Source organism: Canis lupus, chromosome 30 (assembly GCF_011100685.1).
Source record: "Canis lupus familiaris isolate Mischka breed German Shepherd chromosome 30, alternate assembly UU_Cfam_GSD_1.0, whole genome shotgun sequence".
Lineage (NCBI taxonomy): Eukaryota > Metazoa > Chordata > Mammalia > Carnivora > Canidae > Canis > Canis lupus.
In genome coordinates, this window is record NC_049251.1 from 12,527,919 (window position 1) to 12,551,363 (window position 23,445).

The window sequence follows — 23,445 nt, forward strand, 5'->3', positions numbered from 1 at the left end:
CAGCACTCTTCTCTAGAGGCCATTAAGCCACCATGATTATATCCACCATTTACTGAGGGGGCTGACTTGACCCTTTATGTTTCTGAATAAGGAAACACATTACCATACTATGGCATCAGATACAGAATTTGAAGCAAGAGGTGCAAGCTACGGGCCCAAGAAAGATAAGGCAAGTAAGTCTAGGAGGTTCTCATTATTTGGAGTAAGTAGAAACTATGGGAACCAGGAGAAAAACCAAATCAGGAGGATTAACTAGGCCTCAGAAATCAGGATTGGCAAGAATGCAGGTCTAGGTGTAAGTATAGTAGGAAGACCTAGAGCCAGCACTAGTAGTAAATTCACAGATAGGGCAGAGGCAATTTCTACTCTCACTGTTTGTTATCACCTGAATGTTAGGCACTTCCCCTTCCTAGCTCCTCTCCTCCAAAGAGGAGAATAATCTATCTTTTGCAGTTTAAAACATATAAGGGATATGTAGTGAGATAATGAACAATAGTTATCTATTGAACAAATCCTTATTATGAATTCTTTTAAAGCCAGAAAAAAATAGTTGCTTACCACTGGATAACATGCTTTCTTTTATCAAGGTATTAGAACTGAATCAGCCATTGTGATTTCACTCCCCAACCTTCGATTCTAGGAAGCTTAGAGTTAATTTCAGTGTTGCCACAGAAAGCCGGCAGAATTTTCCTTCTCTCTTTTCTCTGTCCCTTTTACCCTTATTTCTCACTCTTATGTTTAAAACTATTTTTCATTTATAGATTAACTTAAAAATTTTTAACTATCTAAATCCATTAGTAAGCAAGCATGAGATATTTAATAACTAGTGGCCTATTCCCTGATCCTAGTCACAACTCAGGGCAAAGAGTATAGTATAATCTGTACCAATTTGGAGAAGTGCATAACCATGAGCTTATAATATCCAGCCAAAGACAGAAGATAAAGGTATACTTACTCTTCTCCCTTCCCAAAAGGCCATAGATATAAAAATAATAAAAATTAGGTATCAAGCTATAAGTAGAAAAAAAAAAACACAAACACATGAAGGCTAAGCAATATGCTACTAAAGAACCATTGAGTCAACAAAGAAATCAAAGAGGAAGTTAAAAAAATACATAGAAATGAATGAAAACAAAAATACAATAGTCCAAGAATCTTTGGGATGCAGCAAATGCAGTTTTAAGAGGGAATTTTGTAGCAATACAGGCCTACATCAAGAAATAAGAGGGACGCCTGGGTGGCTCAGCAGTTGAGTGTCTGCCTTTGGCTCAGGGCATGATCCTGGAGTCCCAGGATCGAGTCCCACATCAGGCTTCCTGCATAGGACCTGTTACTCCCTCTGCATATGTCTCTGCCTCTCTTTGTCTCTCATGAATAAATAAATAAAATCTTAAAAAAAACAACAAGAAAAATCCAAAATAAGCAATCTGTATGCCTAGAGGAATCAGAAAAAGAACAAAGTCCAAAGTTAGTAGAAGAAAGGAAATAATAAATAAATAAGTGGAAATAAGTAATATAAAGACCAAAATAAAATGACAGAAAAGCAGCAATGTCCACAATAGCCAAACTGTGGAAGGAGCCTTGGTGTCCATCGAAAGATGAATGGATAAAGAAGATGTGGTTTATGTATACAACAGAATATTACTCAGCCATTAGAAACGACAAATACCCACCATCGACATGGATGGAACTGGAGGGTATTATGCTGAATGAAATAAGTCAATCGGAGAAGGACAAACATTATATGGTCTCATTCATTTGGGGAATATAAATAATAGTGAAAGGGAATAAAGGGGAAAGGAGAAAAAATAAGTGGGAAATATCAGAAAGGGAGACAGAACATGGAAGACTCCTAACTCTGGGAAACAAACTAGGGGTGGTGGAAGGGGAGGAGGGCGGGGGGTGGGGATGACTGGGTGGCAGGCACTGAGGTGGGCACTTGATGGGATGAGCACTGGGTGTTATTCTGTATGTTGGCAAATTGAACACCAATAAAAAATAAATTTATTACTAAAAAAATAAAATGACAGAAAAGATAAACAAAATTGATAAACCTTTACCCAGACTCATTGAGAAGAGTAACAATTAACACTACAGAAATACAAAGGGTTATAAGAGACTACTACAAAAAATTACATGGCAACAAACTCGACAATGTAAAAGAAATAGATAAATTCCTAGAAATATGTAATTTTCTAAAACTGAATTAGGAAGGTATAGAAAACATAAACAGACCAATTACTAGTAACAAAATTGAATCAGTAATAAAAAAGTTCCCAATAAACAAAAGTTCAGGACTGAATGACTTCACAGGCGAATTATACCAACTATTTAAAGAAGAATTAATATATATTCTTCTCACACTATTCCAAAGAATAAAAAAGAAAGCTTCTAAATTCATTATGTGAGACCAGCATTTTCCTGATACCAAAGCCAGATAGTACAAAAAGTTTACAAGCCAATATCCCTGATGAACATAAAAGCAAAAATCCTCAGCAAAATATAAGCAAATCTCACATTCAACAATACATTAAAAGGGTCATCCACCATGACCAAGCAGAGATATACTTCAGGGACACAAGAATGGTTTCAATATTCACAAATCAGTAACATGATACATCACATTATCAGAATGATGGATTAATACTGAAACAGGGATAAATAGAAAATCTGAACAGATCCATAACCAGCAAAGAAATTAAATCAGTAATCAAATATCTCCCAACAAACAAGAGTCCAGGGCCAGATGGCTTCCCAGGGGAATTCTACCAAATATTTAAAGAAGAATTAATATCTATTCTTCTGAAACTGTTAACAAATAATAGAAATGGAAGGAAAACTTCCAAATTCATTCTATGAGGCTGGTATTACCTTGATCCCAAAACCAGACAATGACCCCACCGAAAAGGGGAATTACAGATCGATATCCCTGATGAACATGGATGCAGTGGAAAAAAGAATGAAATCTTGCTATTTGCAATGATGTGGAGGGAACTAGAGGGTATTATTCTAAGTGAAATAAGTCAGAGAGAGACAAGTACCATATGATTTCACTCATATGTGGAATTTAAGAAACAAAACAGATGAACATGGGGAAGGGAAGGAAAAATAAAAATAAAATAAGATGAAAACATAGAGGCAAACTATAAGAGATCTTAACTCTAGAAAACAAACTGAGGGTTGCTGGAGGGGAGATGGGTGGGGTGTTGGGGTAACTGGGTGATGGGCATTAAAGAGGGCACTTGATGTAATGAGCACTAGGTGTTACCGATGAATTACTAAATTCTATCTCTGAAGTTAATAACAATAATATGCTACCTAAATTGAATCCAAATAAAAAAAAGTTAAAAATATATGGGGCATCTGAATGGCTTAGTTGGTTAAGTTTCTGTCTTCAGTTCAGGTCATGATTCCAGAGTCCTAGGATCGAAGCTTGTGTCGGCCTCCCTGCACAGCAGGTAGCCTGCTTCTTCCTCTCCCTCTGCTGTCCCCGTGCTTGTGCTCTCTCCCTCTCTCTCTATTTCTCTCAAATAAATAAAGTCTTAAAAAAAAAACCCTCAACATATATGGTAATCTCAATAGATGCAGAAAAAGAATTTGACAAAATTCAGTATCCTTTTATGTCCTTGATAAAACTCTCAAGGACATATTTCAATATAATAAGCATATATATAACCCACAGCTAATGTTATACTCAATGGTGAAGAATTGAGAACTTTTTTCTCTAAGATTAGGAATGAGACAAAGATGTCCTCTACTCTCACCATTTTTATTCAACAGGATCCTGAAAGTCCTAGCCATAGCAATCAGACAAGAAAAAGAAGGAAAAAGCACCCAAATTGGTAAAGAAGAAGTAAAACTTTCACTATTTGCAGATGATATTATACTGTCTATAAAAAACCTTGAGGGATCCCTGGGTGGCGCAGCGGTTTGGCGCCTGCCTTTGGCCCAGGGCGCGATCCTGGAGACCCGGGATCAAATCCCACGTCGGGCTCCCGGTGCATGGAGCCTGCTTCTCCCTCTGCCTATGTCTCTGCCTCTCTCTCTCTCTCTCTCTGTGTGTGACTATCATAAATAAAAATAATAAAAAAATAACAATCTTTAAAAAACCTCCCTAAAAAAAAAAAATAAATAAAAATAAAAAACCTTGAGAGTCCACCAAAAAGCTATTATAACTAATTATTGAAGTCAGTAAAGTTGCAAAATACAGAATCAATGTACAGAAATTCACTGCACTTCTATACACTAATAACAAAGTAGTAAAAAGCAAAATTAAGAAAACAATCTCATGTATAATTGCACCAAAAAGAATAAAATATCTAGGAATAAACCTAACCAAGGACATGAAAGACCTATTTTCTGAAAACTGTAAGACATTGATGAAGGAAATTGAAGACAACACAAACAAATGGAAAAGAAACACCATACTTTATGGGTTAGAAAAATTAATATTTTTAAAACTACAGTTTCAATGTAATATCTATCAAACACCAATCGCATTTTTCACAGACCTGGAACAAATGATTCTAAATTTTGTATGTAACCCTGAATAGCTAAAGCAATCTTGAAAGGGAACAAAGCTGGAGGTATCACAATCCCAGATTTCAAGGCATACTACAAAGCTATAGTAACCAAAACAATATGGCCAGGCACAAAAACAGACATGTAGATCAATAGAATAGAGAGCCCAGAAATAAACCCATGCTTATATGGTCAATTAATCTATAATAGAGGAGACAAGACTATAAAACAGGGTAAACACAATCTCTTCAATAAATGGTGATGGGAATATGGATAGCTTCATGCAAAAGAATGAAACAGGATGATTTTCTTAAACTTTATACAAAAATAAAGTCAAAACAGATTAAAAACCTAATGTGAGGCTTAAAAACTCCTAAAAGAAAACATAGGCAGTACTCTCTTAGACAAGTGTGGCAAGAAAAGGGAGCTATTATGCACTGTTAATGGGAATAAATTGGTGCAACCACTTTGTAAATCAGTATGGAGTTTCCTCAACAAATATAAAATATAAATACCATTTCCAGTAATTCCACTCCTGGGTATTTACCCAGAGAAAATAGAAAGACTAATTTGAAAACATATATGCACCCTTACGTTTATTGCAGCTTTGTTTACAATAGCCAAGTTGTGGAAGCAACCTAAGTATCCATCAACAGATTAATTGATAAAGAAATGGTATCTATGTGAGATATATATATATATATGTAAATGTATACATATATATAATAGATGTATATATGTATAGATACATATATAATATATGTATAATGAAATATAATATAATATATATAATGAAATACTACTCAATCATAAAAAAAATAGGATACCGCCATTTGGAACAACATGGATGGACCTAGAGTGTAATATGGTAAGTAAAATAAGTCATACAGAGAAAGATAAATACTACATGATTTCACTTATATGTAAAATCTAAAAACCAACCAACCAACCAAACAGCAACACATAACAAAACAGACTCATAAATACAGAGAACAAACTGGTGGTTGCCAGAGGGGAGGAAAGAGAGAAGATGGGCAAAATTGGTGAAGGGATTAAGAGGTACAAACTTCCAGTTATAAAATAAGTCACAGAGATGAAAAGTACCATATATATATATAATTTTAATAATGTATGCTGACAGATGGTAACATCTTATGGTAATGTATGGTGAGCCTTGTGTAATGTACAAAATTGTTGAATCACTGTGTTATGCACTCAAAACTCATACGTCAATTATGCTTCAGTAATAAAATTTAAAAAAATAGAATAAAAAAAATCCATCTAAAATGAACATAGGAGGGGATCCCTGGGTGGCTCAGCGGTTGAGCACCTGCCTTCTGCCCAGGGCATAATCCTGGAGTCCAGGGATCGAGCCCCACACCAGGCTCCCTGCCTGGAGCCTGCTTCTCCCTCTGCCTGTGTCTCTGCCTCTCTCTCTCTCTCCCTCTCTCTCTCTGTGTCTCATGAATAAATAAACAAAATCTTAAAAAAAATAAAATGAACGTAGGAAATAGCAGCAAACTCCAATCACAGACAATGAAGGATGTTGTCCAAATATAGTAAACATTTTGACTTAAACTCCGGAAAGTGAAAACCAATTCATACTTCCATCATTTAGCCTAGTGCTTTTGAGACTCATCCAGGTTGTTCTCTGTATTTATTCTTCCTTTTTATTGCTGTATTCCATCAGATAGATACATTGCAATTTGTTCATCTGTTGACCTATCAATAGACGTTTGGGTTGTTTCTAGTTTCTAGCTATTATGAACATATTTGTGTGGACATATTCTTTATCTCCCTCATATAAATATTTAGGAATGGGATTGTTGGGTGAAATGACGTCTGTTCAACTTCATAAGGAACTGCCAAACTATTCCAAAATGGCTATAGTATTTTATATTGCCACAAGCATAGACTGAGAGTTCTAGCGGTATCATACTCTCACTGGCACGGTTTTGTCAGTCCTCTTCATTGTAGCCATTCTAGTTATGTATAGGGGTATTTCATTATGATTTTAATTTGCATTTTTCTAATGACTAATGATATTTGGTATATTTAAACAGCTTTATTGTGGTATAATTGATATACAAAACCGCACATATTTAATGTGTACAATTTGATGAGTGTGGACATATGCAAACACCTGTGATATCATTACCACAATTGAGGTAATGGTGTATCCAACATCTCCTAGAGTTTCCTTGCTTACCTTTTGTTTTTGATTTTGTTTTGGCAAGAACAGTTAACGTGAAATCTTCCCTCTTAAACTTTGAAGTGCAGGATACTGTTCTGTTAACTATAGTTACTACGTTGTACTGCAGATCTCTAGAATTTATTCATCTGGTTAACTATAACTCAATTTTCTTTTCGTATATATTTTTGATGGAGTATCTATTAAATCTTTTGTCTGTTTGAAAACTGGATTATCTTCTGTTTTGTTCTAAGAATTCTTTAAATATTGTTAGGTGTTGGCACACTTTTTCTTAAAGGGCCTGCTAGCAAATATTTTATGCTTTTGGGCTATAAGGTCTGGATTGCAATTACTTGATTCTGACATTTTAGCTTGAAAGAAGACAAACAAGTAATAAAACTTGACTTACAAGAACAGGTGGCTGTAATTTGCCCACCTCTGTTCTAGATACAAGTCCTTTATTAGATACATGTTTGGCAAACATTTTCTCCCATCTGTAGCCTTCCTTTTTCATTTTATTGACAGTATCTTTTGAAAAATTTTAATTTTTATGAGGTTTACCAATGTTTCCTTTTATAGATTGTGCTTCTTGTGTCTTACCAAAAAAAATCATTGCTAACCCAAGAACATAAAGATTTTGTCTTGTTTTTTTCCTATGGTTTCTTACAGAAATTTTGTACTTTTAGGTTTCACATTTAGGTCTATGATTCATGTGATCATACTCGGTTGTTAATATTTTTGTGTATATTATAATATTAATATAAGGTAATGTTATTTTAATATTTAATTTCTTTTTTTTAAATTTTTTTTATTTATTTATGATAGTCACAGAGAGACAGAGAGGCAGAGACACAGGCAGAGGGAGAAGCAGGCTCCATGCACCGGGAGCCCGATGTGGGATTCGATCCCGGGTCTCCAGGATCGCGCCCTGGGCCAAAGGCAGGCGCCAAACCGCTGCGCCACCCAGGGATCCCTAATATTTAATTTCTGTTGATGCTATAAGGCAACAGTTAAACTTCTTTTTCTTTTTATATATGAATATCCCATTGTTTCAACACTATTGAAAAGTCTATCCTTCCCACATTGAGTTGCGTTGGCACCTTTGTCAAGAATCAACTGGCAAAAAAAAAAAAAAAAAAAAAAAATTGTGGGTGTATTTCTTTTTTTTAAGTTTTTATTTATTTCTAGTTAGTTAATAGTTACTATACAGTGGGTTTTGGCTTGCTTTGTTTAACATACAGTGTTATATTAGTTTAGGTATATAATATTCAACACTTCCATACATCACCTGGTGGTCATCACAAGTGCTCTCCTTGATCCCCAACACCTGTTTTACCTCTCCCCCTACCCACTTCCCTTCTGGTAACCATCAATTTGTTCCTAATAATTAAGAATCTGTTCCTTGATTTGTCTTTCTCTTTTTCTTTTCCTTTTGCTCCTTTTGTTTCTTAAATTCCACATGCATAAAATCTTGTGGTATTTGTTGTTCTCTGACTGACTTATTTAACTTGGCATTATATTATCTAGCTCCATCCATATATGAATATATATATGCATATCTATTCATCAATTGATGGATATTGGATATTTGGGCTGCTTCCATATCATGGCTATTGTAGACAATGCTGCTATAAAGACAGCGGTGCATGTACCCTTTGAATTAGTGTTTTTATATTCTTTGGGTAAATACCCAGTAGTGCAATTGCTGGATCGTAACTTTTTGGGGGAACCTCCATACTGTTTTTCACAGTGGCTGCACCAGTTTGCATTCCCACTGATGGTGCAGGAGTGCTTCTTTTTTTCCACATCCTTGCCAATACCTGTTGTTTCTTGTGTTGTTGATTTTAGCCATTCTTACAGGTGTGAGTGATATCTCATTGTAGTTTTGATTTGCATTTACCTGATGGTAAGTGATAATGAACACCTTTTCATTTATCTGTTGGTCATCTGGATGTTTTCTTTGCAGAAATGTCTGTGTCTTCTGCCCATTTTAAAATTGGATTATTTGTTTTTTGGATGTTGAGTTTTATAAGTTCTTTACATATTTTGGACACTAAACCTTTATCAGATATGTCATTTGCAAATATCTTCCATTCCACAGGTTGTCTTTTAGTTTTTTTGGTTGTTTCCTTTGCTGTGCAGAAGCTTTTTTTTTTTTTATTTTTAATTTTTTTTTTAATTGGTGTTCAATTTACTAACATACAGAATAACACCCAGTGCCCGTCACCCATTCACTCCCACCCCCCGCCCTCCTCCCCTTCCACCACGGATGTGAGGGCGATCTGGCTGCGACATTTGTGCAGAAGCTTTTAATTTTGATGTAGTCTCCCTATTTATTTTTGCTTTTTATCTGTTGTCTCAGGGGACTTACCTAGAAAAAAGTTGCCAAAGCTGATGTCAAAGCCTGTGCTCTCTTCTAGGATTTTTATGATTTTAGGCTTCATGTTTAGGTCTTTAATCCATTTTGAGTTTATTTTTGTGTATGGAGTAGTAAAGTGGTCCAGTTTCATTCTTTTGCTTGTTGCTGTCCAGTTTTCCCAACATCATATTCTTTCCCTCTTTGTTGAAGAGGTCTTTGTTTCTGCAGGTCAATTAATTGGCTGTAGGTTTATTTCTGGGTTTTCAATGCTGTTTCATTGATGTATGTGTCTATTTTTGTGTGGTACCATACCGTCTTGATGACAATAGCTTTATAATATAGCTTGAAATCTGGAATTGTGATGCCTCCAGCTTTGCTTTTCTTTTTCAAGATTACTTTAGCTATTCAGGGTCTTTTCTATTTCCATACAAATTTTAGGATTGTTTGTTCTGGTTTTGTAAAAAATGCTGTTTTTTTTTTTTTTTTTTTTTTTTTTTTTAATTTTTTTTTATTTATTTATGATAGGCACACAGTGAGAGAGAGAGAGAAGCAGAGACACAGGCAGAGGGAGAAGCAGGCTCCATGCACCGGGAGCCCGACGTGGGATTCGATCCCGGGTCTCCAGGATCCCGCCCTGGGCCAAAGGCAGGCGCCAAACCGCTGCGCCACCCAGGGATCCCTGTTTTTTTTTTTAATAAGAATTGCATTAAATGTGTGGGTTTCATTGGGTCATATAGACATTCTAACCATACTTGCTCTTCCAGTATATGAGCATGGAATGTCTTTCCATTTATTTGTGTTTCCTCATTCTTTTATCAATGTTTTAAAGGTCTTTCACTTCTTTAGTTAAGTTTATTCCTAGGTTTCCTATTATTTTTGGTGCAATTGTACATGGGATTGTTTTCTCATTTCTCTGTTTGCTGCTTCATTATTGGTATATAGAAATACAACAATCTCTGTACATTGATTTTGTATCCTGTGACTTTACTGAATTTGTTTATCAGTTCTAGCACTTTTCTAGTGGAGTCATTAGGGTTTTATATATATATACTTTTAATTGGGTTAAATTTCTCTGTATCATGTCATCTGCAAGCAGTGAAAGTTTTTCTTCTTTCCTACTGATTTGAGTGTGCTTTATTTCTTTTTGCCATCTCATTGCTTGGTTAGGACTTTCAATACTATGTTTAATAGAACTGGTGGGAATGGACCTGGCCAAAGGAAGCTGCTCAACCACTGAGACACCTAGGTGTCCCAGTTTAGGTTGTTTAATTGAGATTTTTCTTGTTTCTTGAGGTAGGCCTGTATTGCTATAAACTTCCCCTTAGAACTGCTTTTGGTGCATACCAAAGGTTTTAGACCTTTGTATTTTCATTTTTATTTGTTTCCATGTACTTTTAAATTTCTTATTTATATCCTGGTTGACCAATTCATTTTCTAGTAGCATGTTATTTACCTTCCATGAATTTGTGGTCTTCCCAGATGTTTTCTTTTTTTTTTAATTTATTTTTTATTGGTGTTCAATTTACTAACATACAGAATAACCCCCAGTGCCCGTCACCCATTCACTCCCACCCCCCGCCCTCCTCCCCTTCCACCACCCCTAGTTCGTTTCCCAGAGTTAGCAGTCTTTACGTTCTGTCTCCCTTTCTGATATTTCCCACACATTTCTTCTCCCTTCCCTTATATTCCCTTTCACTATTATTTATATTCCCCAAATGAATGAGAACATATAATGTTTGTCCTTCTCCGACTGACTTACTTCACTCAGCATAATACCCTCCAGTTCCATCCACGTTGAAGCAAATGGTGGGTATTTGTCATTCCAGATGTTTTCTTGTAGTTGACTTCTAGACTTCTAAAAGTTGACTTTTATAGTGTTGTGGACAGAAAAGATGCATGGCATGATTTTGATATCCTTAAATTTGTTGATGCTTGTTTTGTGGCCTAATATGGGATCTGTTCTAGAGAATGTCCCATGTATACTTGAAAAGAGTATGTATTCTGCTGTTTTAGGATGGAATGTGTTGAATATATCTGTTAAATCCATCTGTTGCAGTGTGTCATTCAAAGCCATTGTTTCCTTCTTGATTTTCGGTTTAGATATTTTCATTGATGTAAGTGGGGTGTTAAAGTCCCCTACTATTAGTGTATTATTATCAATTAGTTCCTTTATGTTTGTTATTAACTGTTGTATGTGTTTGGGTTCTCCTATGTTGGGTGCACCAATATTTATAATTTTTATATCTTCTTGTTGGATTATCCCCTTTATTATTATATCACGTCTTATTTTGGCTCTTGTTACAGATTTTGTTTTAAAGTTTATTTTATATAAGAATTGCTACTCTGGTTTTCTTTTGACATCCATTTTCATAATAGATGTTTCTCTATCCCTTCACTTTTCTTTTCTTTTTTTAAAGATTTATTTATTTATTCATGAGAGATACAGAGAGAGAGAGAGAGAGAGAGGCAGAGACACAGGCAGAGGGAGAAGCAGGCTCCATGCAGGGAGCCTGATGTGGGACTCAATCACAGGACTCCGGGATCACGCCCTGGGCCAAAGGCAGGCACTAAACCACTGTGCCACCCAGGGATCCCCCCCTTACTTTTCAATCTGTATGTGCTTTAGGTCTAAAATGAGTCTCTTCTAGGCGGCATATAGATGGATCTTGTTTTCTTAATCTATTCTGTCACCCTATGTCTTTTGATTGGAGCATTTATTACATTTGCATTTAAAGTAATTATTGATGGATATGTATTTATTGCCATTTTATTACTTGTTTTATGGTTGTTCCTAAAGATTTTCTCTGATCCTTTCTTGTCTTTGTGTCTTTCATGATTTGCTGATTTTCTTTAGTGATATATTTAGATTTCTTTCTCTTTATTCTTTGCATACTTATTAGTGGGTTTTGATATCTGGTTACCATTAGGTTTGTATATAACATCTTCTACATATAGCAGTCCATATTAAGTTGATAGTCATTTAAGTGTGAACACATTCTTTTTTCCTCTCCTCTCCACTTTTTAGGTATATGTTATTATATTTTATATCCGTTTTCTTTTTTGAGTTCCTTGACTGATTTTTTTTAACAGAAGTATTCATTTTTACTGCTCTTATGTTTCCTACTTTCATATTGTGTTTTTTGGTCTTTCCTTTCCACTCAAAGAATTCCCTGTAATTTTTCTTGCAGGACTAGTTTAGTGGCAATTAACTCCTTTAGTTTTTGTCTGTTTGGGAATCTCTTTATCTCTCTTTCAATTCTGAATAGGGGCCTTGCTGAATATAGCATTTTCAACTACAGATTTTTCCCAGTCAGCATTTTGCTTTTGCTTTTGTTTTTTAAAGATTTTATTTATTTATTGATGAGAGACATAGGCAGAGGGAGAAGCAGGATCCTCAAGGGGAGCTTGACATGGGACTCGATCCCAGTACTTCAGGGCCACACCCTGAGCCAAAGGCAGATGCTCAACCACTGAGCCACCCAGGTGTCCCTCAGTCAGCATTTTGAATAGATCATGGCTCCCTTTTGGCTTGCAAAGTTTCTGTTGAACAATCTCCCACCATCCCTATGGGTTTTCTGTTGTAAGTTATTGACTCATGTTGCTGCTTGCAAATTTTTTATCAGTATATTTTGCTAATTTAAATACAATATGTCTTGGAGTGGGTCTGCTTTTGTGGATTTTGATGGGAGTTTTCAGTGCCTCTTGGATCTGGATATCTGTTTCCTTGGGCCCTAAATTAAGGAAGTTTTCAGCTATTATTTATTCAATTAAGTTTTCTGCTCCCTTTTCTCTCTCTTCTTCTTCCAAGACTCCTATAATATAAATGTTATCACATTTGATGGAGTCTCTGAGTTTCCTAAGTCTATTCTCATTTTTTTAAAATTCTTTTTTCTCTCTTTTGTTCAGCTTGACTACTTTTCATTACTCTGTCCTAGGTCATAATCCATTCCTCTGCTTCTTACATCCTGCTGTTTATTCTATTAAGAGTGTTTCTCATTTCATTTATTGAGCCCTTTATCTTTACCATGTTATTTTTTCCCTCTGTGTTAAGAGTCTCACTCATGTCTTCCATTCTTTTCTCATCTGGTGAGTATCCTTATGATCATTGTTTTAAATACTCTATCAGGCATGTCACTTAGATCTGTCTTGCTTAGATCTCTGGTTGTGGCCTTTTCCTGTACTTTCAATTGGGTTAAATTTCTCTGTCTCCTCATTTTGTCTGCCTCTTTGCATCTGCTACTCTGTGTTAACAAAGTCAGCTGTGTCTTCTCTTGAAAGTAGTGACTATGAAGAAGAGGTTCTGGAGTGATCTACAGTATAGACTCCCCTGTTCACCAGACCCTTGCACTATAGGAGAATATCCTATGTGTGTTGTTTACACCCCATTGTTATGTCTCTGAGTCACTTTTCCTTTCAGTGCAGTCATCTGTACTGTCTGTCTGGTGTTGCTGTCTATGGTGTTAATGGGATCCAGACTGGCCAGCTCTGAGGCAGTGTGCCTGCTGGGGAACTTGGGAGTGGGGCAGGAGTGTTAACAAAATTTGCTCTGGGCCTATGCTGCTTTTCTGATGTGCTGTGGCAACTGTGGGCTGTGTGCTGGGGGCAGAAAGCTGGGGGTGGCCTACAGTGATGGTGGGCTGGGCACATGATGGTGGTTGAGAGCATGTGGCTGTGTATGGTGTAGCAGATGAGGTGCCATTTGGTAGTAGCTATGCACCCAGAAACTGGGTGCAGCGCACAATGGTGGGTGGGAGCAAGTGGTTGGTACTGCGTTGTGGCTGGGTGTGGTACACAGTGGCAGCTAGTCTCTCAGCAGCAGGGAATGGGATCTGAGCAACCTTAACAAAAACAAAACCTGAGCCCTGGGCCAAGCTACCAGTGTCTGTGTACTTCATCTGCCACACATGGCTCTGTATTTATGCTGGGGGTAGGCAAGGAAAATGGCACCTGTCAGCTCCCTAATTTTCAGAGAAGTACCCCAACACACTCAAATCAGCGTAAACAGATCTGCCTCCTACTTGTCCCCTATGCTGTGTAGACTGCTGTTTTTATGTTGCCTCTCTGCACAGGCTGCTGTCTCTGTAAGGGCTGTGACCCAGCTATGACTTGCCTTCCCAGCTCACCCGTGCTGAGATAGCTGACTTTTAAAGTTCCAAGCTCCAAGTCCCACTGGCTTTAAAAACTCATGAAATTCAGCCCCTCTGAATATTTTTAAAGCCAAACATTATGGGGATTAGTCTTCCTAGTATGAGCTCCCTGGTGTGAGGATCCCTTTCTCTGTCCTCTTTGTGTGTCTTTCCTTCCCTCCTGCAGGCAGCCTCTGTCTGCTTTTCTGACCTTCCTAACCTTTCAGATGCAGCTTTTTCTCTATATTTAGTTGCAGAGTTTTTTTTTCTGCCAGTGTTTGGATTGTACTCTCCGGTTTGTTGATTTGGATGTGGATGATATTTAGTTGAAAATGTGGGATGGGGTGAGCTCAAGGTCTTTCTACTCTGCCATCTTCCCAAGCTCCTGCTCTCTGTAATGGGGTATATCTCTTTATATAAATGCTCCAGTCTCTTATTGCTCTAGCCTTACAATGTACCTTGAAAACAGGAAAGTTCTAACTTTCTTTTTTCTTTTTCAAAATGATTATGGCTAGTCTAGGTCTTTTGTATTTCCATATAAATTTTAGAAGCATCTTTTAAAGAAATATAAAAATACATGTGGTATTTTTCTGTGATTGTGTTGAATTTATAGGTCAGTTTGGGGGAGAATCAATATTTTAACATTATTGAGTCTTCCAGTTTATGAGGATTAGAAATTTCACTCCACTTATTTAAATTTTCTCTAATTTCTCTAAGCAATATTTTATAGTTTTTGCTGTACAAGTTCAATGACTTTTGTCAAGTTTATCTGTTTCACACTTTCTGATGGTATTTCAACTTCCAATTGTTGATTTCTATTATATAGAAATATGATTTTGCATATTGATCTTGTATCCCACAACCTCACCATACTCAGTAGTTTTAGTAGCTTTTTTGTATTCCTTAGGATATTCTCCATAGATCATGTCACTTGCAAATGAAGAGTTTTACTTCTTTTCAATCTGTATATCTTTAAAAAAAATCCCCCCCCCTTCTTTTTGCCTTAATGCCTTGGCCAGGATATCTATCACCACATTGAATAGAATTGGTGACAAGCGAACATCTCTGCCTCTCTCCTGATCTCAGGAGGAAGCATTCAGTCTTTTACCATCAGTAGGATATTAGTTATATGCTTATCATATATGTTATTTATCAGGATATTTCTATTCCTAGTTTTCTGAGAGCTTTTTATCATAAGTAGATGCTGAATTTTTAAAATTTCAAGTGCTTTTAATGCAACTATTAAGGTGATCATATGGCTCTTTTTAGCCCATAAATAGCAAATTATATTGATTGATTTGAGGAACCAATCTTGCATTTTCAGGATGAACTCTACTTGGTAAAAATGCTTTGTTCTTTTTATCTATTACTGGATTTAATTTGCCAATATTTTGTTAAGAATATTTGCATCTATGTGTGTAATTTTCATTTTTATTTCTTATGATATTTTTATCTGGTTTTCTGTCAGGGAAATGCTAGCCTCATTAAAAAATATTTGAGAAGTATTTTTCCTTTATTTCCTAAGGAAGTCTGGGAAGGATTAGTATTATTTCTTCTTTAAATATTTGGTAGAATTCACCGCTGATGAATGAAGTTTTACTTTTGAGATGATTTTTATCTAAGAATTCAATTTACTTAAAAGATATAGGACTACCTAGGTTATTTATTTCTTGGTGAGTGAGCCTTGGCATCTTAAGAGTCTTAAGTCACAAATGTGCATTTAATTTGTCAAATGTATTGGCATAAATGTGTATAATATTCCTGTATTATCTTTTAAATAACTATAGGGTCTCTAGTGATGACCCCTCTTTAATTGCTGATATTGGTAATTTCTGTCATCTCTCCTATTTTCTTAATTAGCATGACTAGCTAGAGGCTCATCAATTAAAAACATTTTTTAAATTAATTGACTATCTCCATTGTTTTCTTGTTTTCTGTTTTATTGAATTCTGCTTTTATCCTTATTATTTACTTTCTTCTTATTATTTGGGTTAAATTTACTCATATTTTCTAGTTTATTTAAGTGGAGATATACATAACTTACTGTGAGACTTTGTTTCTTTTCTAAATACACTTATTGCTATAAATGTTCTTATAAGCTCCATCCCACAAATTTTGAGATGCCATGTTTTCATTTTCATTCAGTTCAAAAATATTTTTAAATGTCCCTTGTGATTTCTTCTCAACTCATGCAGTTATTTAAAAGTGTGTCAGTTAACCTGAAAATATTAGAGATTTTTTAGTTATCTTTCTGCTATTATTTCTAGTTTAATTCTTTTTCTGGTTATAAAACATGTTTTGTGTCATTTAACTTCTCTTAAAGTTGTTGAAGCTAGTGTCACGGTCTAGGACATGGTCTCTTTCAGTGCACATCCCATATGCAGTTGAAAAAGATGTGTGTTTTGCAGTTGATGAGCTGTGAAATAAATGTCAGTTTGGTTTAGTTGATAATGATGTTCAAGCATTCTGTATCCTCATTGACGTTTCTCTCTGCTTGTTCTGTTAATTACTGAGAAAGATATGTTGAATTAGCTAACTTTAATTGCAGATTTGTCTATTTTCAGTTCTTATAGTTTTTGCTTTGTCTATTTTGAAGTTCTGTTATTGGGTACATATACATTTAGGGTTGTTATGTATTGTTGTGAACTGATTTGTATCCCTCCAAAATTCATATGTGGAAGTCCTCCTACTCTTCAGTACCTCAGAATGTGACTATAGGTTTTTTAAAGAGGTAACTAAATTAAAATGATTTCATTATATGGACTCTAATCTAATATGATTGGTTTCCTTATAAGAATAGAATATTAGGATATAGACACACTCAGAGAGTGTGAAGACCCAGGGAGAAGATGGCCATCTACAAGGCAAGGAGAAAGGTCTCGGAAGAAACCAAGCATACTGACACTTAGATGTTATACTCCTAGCCTCCCAGATTATAAGAAAATAAATTTCTGTTGCTTAAGCCATCTAGTCTGTGGTACTTTGTTATGGTAGGCCCAGCAAAATAATGCATATACTTTTGATGAACCAACCCCTTTGCCATTATAAAATATCTCTCTTTATTTGTGGCAGTATTTCTCAAACTAAAGTCTACTTGCCTTAGTATAGCTTTTCCTTCTTGCTTTTGATTAGTGTTTTTATTGTACACACGCACACACACACACATATATTTAGAGAGGGAGAAAGAGAGACAGAGAGCAAGCAAGGAAGGAGGGGTAGAGAGAGAGGGAAAGAGAGAATCTTAAGTAGGTTCCACATTCAGCACACAGCCTGATATGGGGCTTGACCTCACAACCCTGAGATCCTTATTTTAGCCAAAATCAAGTGTTCGAAGCTTAACTGAGCCACCCAAGTGCCCCTATTGTACATATTTTTATATTGTTACTTTTAAACCTATTTGTGTCTTTTAAAATTATCTTTCACTTCTTTCTCCATAATGCCTATATTTTTCTCTAGCTTTTTGATCATGTAGAACATATTATAGCCTTTTTTATGGTTTGTGTGCTAGCTGATTGCCTCAGCCATTTTGTGATCAATTTTTTTTTTATTTTACTTTTTGCATTGGCTAGTTATAGGTCAAAATTTTCTGCTGCTTTGTATACTTTATAATTTGTTATTGCATGCCCAACATTTTAATTTTACATTGTTTTTAGTTTTGGCTGCTGGGTTTTGTTTTTATTAAATAATGCTGCATTTTATTCAAATATGCAGTAAAATTACCTTGAATCAGTTGAATCTTTGAATTTGGCTTTCAAGAATTGTTAGAGTGGATCCAGATGATCCTTTACTCTAGCATCAATTTAACTCCATTATGACAGTTATAGTCTCTTACACGATGCACCTGGTGTTGTGATATTTTTATACTCTGGTCAGTAGGCTAAAAATCTATTCCTATTTTGAGTGGGCTTTTCAGGAATTTTTCTTCCTACTTTTTTCTTTTGATTATTTCCCTGTTACACATGCACTTCTATACTTAACCAAAGACTCTAGAGGATCCCGCTGTAGAAATCTAAAGCTCTCCTTTTTATTGCCTTTCCTTTTTGGTTTTCTGCCCCACAAATTCTAGCTGTCTTGGCCTCTTGTACTCTAGCCCATCTTCTCAATTCAAGAAGTGCTGGGCTATTTGGCTTTTTCCTCTGCACAAAGGCCTGAAAATTGCTTCTAAATCATAAACCAGTAAAGTTGTAGATATCTTCTCATTTGTTTCCCATCTCTCAGGGACTTTTGTACTGCTATTTTGTCACTTAATATCTAAAAAATGTGGTTTCATATATTTTGTCCAGGTTTTTAGTTATTTAAGTTGGGAGGATAACTCCAGTTCCTATTATTCTACTAGACAACCTTATTTGATATAATTCTAAAAATTATCTTGCTTTTAAAAGTCAATCTCTTGTTCTTAGAAGGATTAGAGGTCTAATAACATGTATATTTATACAAGTAATATATTACATACAAGTATATATATATATATATAATTGTACAGGTATGTTACATATGAGTGTGTGTGTATAAATAAATAAATAAATATATATATATATATATATATATATATATATATATGCATATACATATGTACTTTGCCTGTCACTATATTCTTGTTTGGTTCAGTCTCAGCTCTGCAGTATCTTTCTGGTGTCTAGATCTCTTTTCCAGCTGCAACCCAGGGTATTTCCCATAGGAAATGGCACTGTTCCTTTGGCACCTCCAGAAATTACCCCAGTCTCAAATCTTCCATATTTCCAAAGTTCCAAGGAACTGTCTAGACCCAGATCTACTGAACTAAATATTTACATTCTAAGTACAAATTGCCTTATATGCACATGTATTCCCCAAGCAATCCAGTGTTTCCAGTACCAAACACATATCTTAGAATCTAACCACAAGTTGCTATTTTCAGTAAGAGACCACCACAAAGATGAAGCATATTTTGGAGATAATATAAACCAAGAAAAGATGAGAGAGAGGGGGAGAGAGGGAGAGAGAGAAGGAGAGAGAGACTTTTAGTTTCTCCATAGGACAAGACTAATTGGTACCTATTGTCTAGCCTACTTGTGTTTATTTATTTATTTATTTATTTATTTATTTATTTATTTATTTATTTTATTTATTTATTTTTCAGGATTAACACAGTTTATTTCACGGTCAGTCTTACAAGTCACTGAGGTTGGGCAAAGCCAGGATAGTAACTTAAATCTCAAGCACTTTTGTCCAGTGACAACCCAATTACCAAGGCCCTGTTACTGAGCAGGGGGCAGTGGAAGGCACCTCAGGAACCACAGCACATGTACCAATGTTAAAAACCCCTTCCCAGAGGTGCTAGCTGGGGCGTGGCCCTCCCAGTTAGAGGGCCACTCTGTTGGCGCTTGGTCCCCACCCACTGGCCCCCTGTGGAGGAGGCAAGCTGGACCCTGCAGACGGCAAGATGGGAGCTTCCCCACCGAGGTACTTGCTCTGGCCTCCATCTTCCCATCCCGATGGCACAGCCACACCACTGCACAGGATGGCCAGCCTGTCCCCTGCCTGGGGCGAGACCAACAGCCAACGGATGTGGCTGTTGCTTATTCTTCTCTTTTCTTCCCTACTTGTCAAACTATTCCCTAGTTACAATGTGGAGGAGGAGGGGACAGGCACTTAGGACTGAAGGTGGGATGAACAGCCCCTCCCCCCCCCGCCTTTTCTACCCTGGTGAGAAGCACCAGCCTACATGGGGCTGTAATAATTAAGATCCGGGGTCAAAGCCCAGGGATCCCTCCCACCCTCTCCATTTAAAACTCAAATGTAATAGTTCTGACAAAGCATTTTTACACTGTAATTGTCATGTTTGGTGGGGAGAAGAAAGGGGAGAGGAAGGTAGGCACAACTCTGAAACATTCCTTTCTTTTAGTAAAATCTCTTAAGTTTGGGATGGTAAGATTTTTCATCCAGGTAGTTTGTAAGGCTCCTTTTTCCATTTTGTGTACAGATCATACATTTTAATTTCAAAAAAAAAAAAAAAAAAGGAGGAACCAAGAATGCCTTATATCCTTTTTTTTTTTTTTTGGACATTGGAGTTTTGCTACTTTTCTGAAGAGTCCACAGTCAAATGAATTCAGGATCATACCTTGTAAAAGATGCTGTTGGTCCCCCAACCATGTCTCTTTGAGCCTAATGTTTGTGGTATATTCCCTATCTTACTTCCAACTGCCAGGATTTGCACATATTTGCTGGAGCTACTAAGGTAGCTGGAACTTACTGCTTGTACCTAAGTGCCACAGAATTGATGCCCCATAAGCAGCCCTTAATCAATAACTTGGGTGGGATATCTCTGGATTGCCTGTTCAACCATGATTCCTAGTTTCCCAGCAGGGTGAGCCTCTAGTGGCCCACAGTGATTAGCTGGCTTGATACCCTCCCTTTCCTGCCTCATTTCCCACTTCCCTCCAAGTGTTTCTTGGAGCATCTCTGAAATAAACAACTTATACTCAATTCTTTGTCTCAGATTCTGTTTCTGGGAGAATCCAAATTAAGATACTCCCACTTTCTGACAGGCAAGCAACTCCTCGCAGATAATAGGAGACTGTAGAAGTAAAATTCACGGCTTTGCATTCCCAGAAATGCTAGTCTCCAGTCCTCACTGAAAGTAGGAGAAAGAAGGAAAACAAAAATAGAATAGTGAGTTCACTGCCTCCTACTATTTCTTCATACTGTCAGATCCAAAGTGCACTTCCCCAACTAACCTGAGCCTGCCCCAATCCAGAAATGAATTCCTATCAGTGTCTGAAACAAGATCTTGTTGCTTCAGGTGAGATTAGATAAATAATTGTTGTTATAATTTGTACTTTAGGAGTGAACCTGCCTTAGCCCTTAAGATGAATCCTTATCCCCCTGAGATGACTTTTAGAACCAGTGATGGAGAATATCTCTCAATACCAGAGATTTTTTTCTTTCCATCTGGGGCTTTTCCCATGAGAAGTTAAGTTTCTTTTGCAGTTTGATCTTTTCTTTCTTTCTTTCTTTCTTTCTTTCTTTCTTTCTTTCTTTCTTTCTTTCTTTCTTTCTTTCTTTCTTTCTTTCTTTCTTTTCTTTTCTTTCTGAGCAAGAGTGAGAGTGAGCTAATGGCAGTGGTGGTGGTGAGGGACCAGAGGGAGAGAGAATCTAGGTAGGCTCCACATTCAGCATGGAGCTGATGCAAGGCTTGATTTCATGACCCTGAGGTCAAGACCTGAGCCAAAATCAAGGGTCCAATGTTTAACCGACTAAGGCACCCAGGTGCCCCTGCAGTCTGATCTTTCTGAGTAAGCCTATCTCCCATATCCTGTACTGTTCTGCATCTAGTCACTTCCATCAGGTATGATTCTGGGAAAGATATTCTTTTAAAGATTTTATTTATTTATTCATGAAAGACACACACACACACACACACAGAGGCAGAGACATAGGCAGAGGGAGAAGCAGACTCCCTGCAGGGAACCCGATTCGGGACTCAATCCCAGGACCCTGGGATCACAACCTGAGCCAAAGACAGATGCTCAACCACTGAGCAACCCAAGTGTCCCTCTGGGAAAAGATTTAACTGGTATCCTGAATCCTCAAATCTTTGCTCAGCTGCCTACCATGATTGCTGCCACTTCCATTAGTCGCCAGGGATACATACCTTGGGTTCATTCCAATGTAGCCAGAGCTTTAGCCCACACTCTTTTTTTTTTTTTTAATTTTTATTTATTTATGATAGTTACAGAGAGAGAGAGAGGCAGAGACACAGGCAGAGGGAGAAGCAGGCTCCATGCACCGGGAGCCCGATGTGGGATTCGATCCTGGGTCTCCGGGATCACGCCCTGGGCCAAAGGCAGGCGCCAAACCGCTGCGCCACCCAGGGATCCCTTTAGCCCACACTCTTAAGCAATATCTTACCTTCATGAATTTGTCATAACTAAGAGTGAAATGTGAAGGCTACTAATGTAGAGGTTTTTGCCGCATTTCCATACTTTCTTGCTTCTGAGATCCCCACCCAAGAAGAATCCCTCCTGTCCATTATTTTCAGAAACACCACATGAAGAAGTGGGTTCTTAGAGAATAAAACTAGTCTTAAAGAGGGAGGAAAAAGAACTCTCTACATGGAAAACAAGTTTATCTCTGCTCCACAGAAAACTCCACATTCTATATCTGATTGCTTTTCTGAGTATTGATTTCACGATGTCCTTAGATACTCCTTGAGAAGGGTGTAAGGTAAGATTGGGCTACCAGACTGGTTGGAAATCAGTATTTTTTTCGCGTTCCAAATACAGCATATAAAACTTGAACCAGTGTTAATAGAATTATAGAAATATCTAAAAGGAAGAAAAGCAAACAGAAAGCCAGGACTTTTGTAGGTATTTGGAATAAGTACAGAATTTGTTCCTGGTTGATGCCTACAATGTTGCTGCTGTGTTCTAGAAGACCAGGCTAAGAGAACTCAGTTTTGGGATAAACAGATATACTGATGAAGAAGAAATAGAAGATAAATGTGATAGTAAAACAAGAAAAGGTCTTAAGAGAAGGAACAATGGGAATATTATCAAGCAACTGTGTGAAGTACTTCAAATGATGCTGTATTTCAAAGGTCAAGTAAGAGGAGAAGAAGAGGACTAGTCGGGAAAGGAAGTTGGCTGGGAGGCATGTCAGAAGAGGGGGAGAATAGGAAGGAGAGCAATGGGGAATTAATAGGTGCAATGACATGTGATTACACGTGAAAGAGATCAATGATGAGTAGTAGTGAAGAAAACAGGTCAGGACGTAGAGAGAGATGGACTTAGAGCAACAGTCAGCAGCCTGCGTGTCACATCTGACCAGCTGCCTATTTCTGTAAATAAACTTTTACTGGCACCTGGCCAAGCTCTTTCATTTACAGATTGTCTGTGGCTACTGTTGTGCTAAAACAGCAACATTAAGTGGTTGTCACAGAGATGATATGTGGCCTGAAAAACCTAAAATATTTAAAGATTGCTGACACTTCTGGACTAGAGAAAAGGTAAGTGAAGTAGGAAAAATCAACTGATTAGTGAAACTGTCATAGCATAGATGACCAGTTACCAATAAAAATGGCTTCAGTGGGTGTTGATGGTGCCCCACCCAGATCTCCCAGTTACTGTGAGTGTTGACAAACATGACAGATGTTCCCTCTTGAGACCTGACTTTGGCTGATGACTGCCGCAAGTATGTACAAAGGTTGTCTCTCTTTTGGCAAAGTGAACTAACTCCGTGGTGCAATTCATACGCCAGAGCTTCCCCAG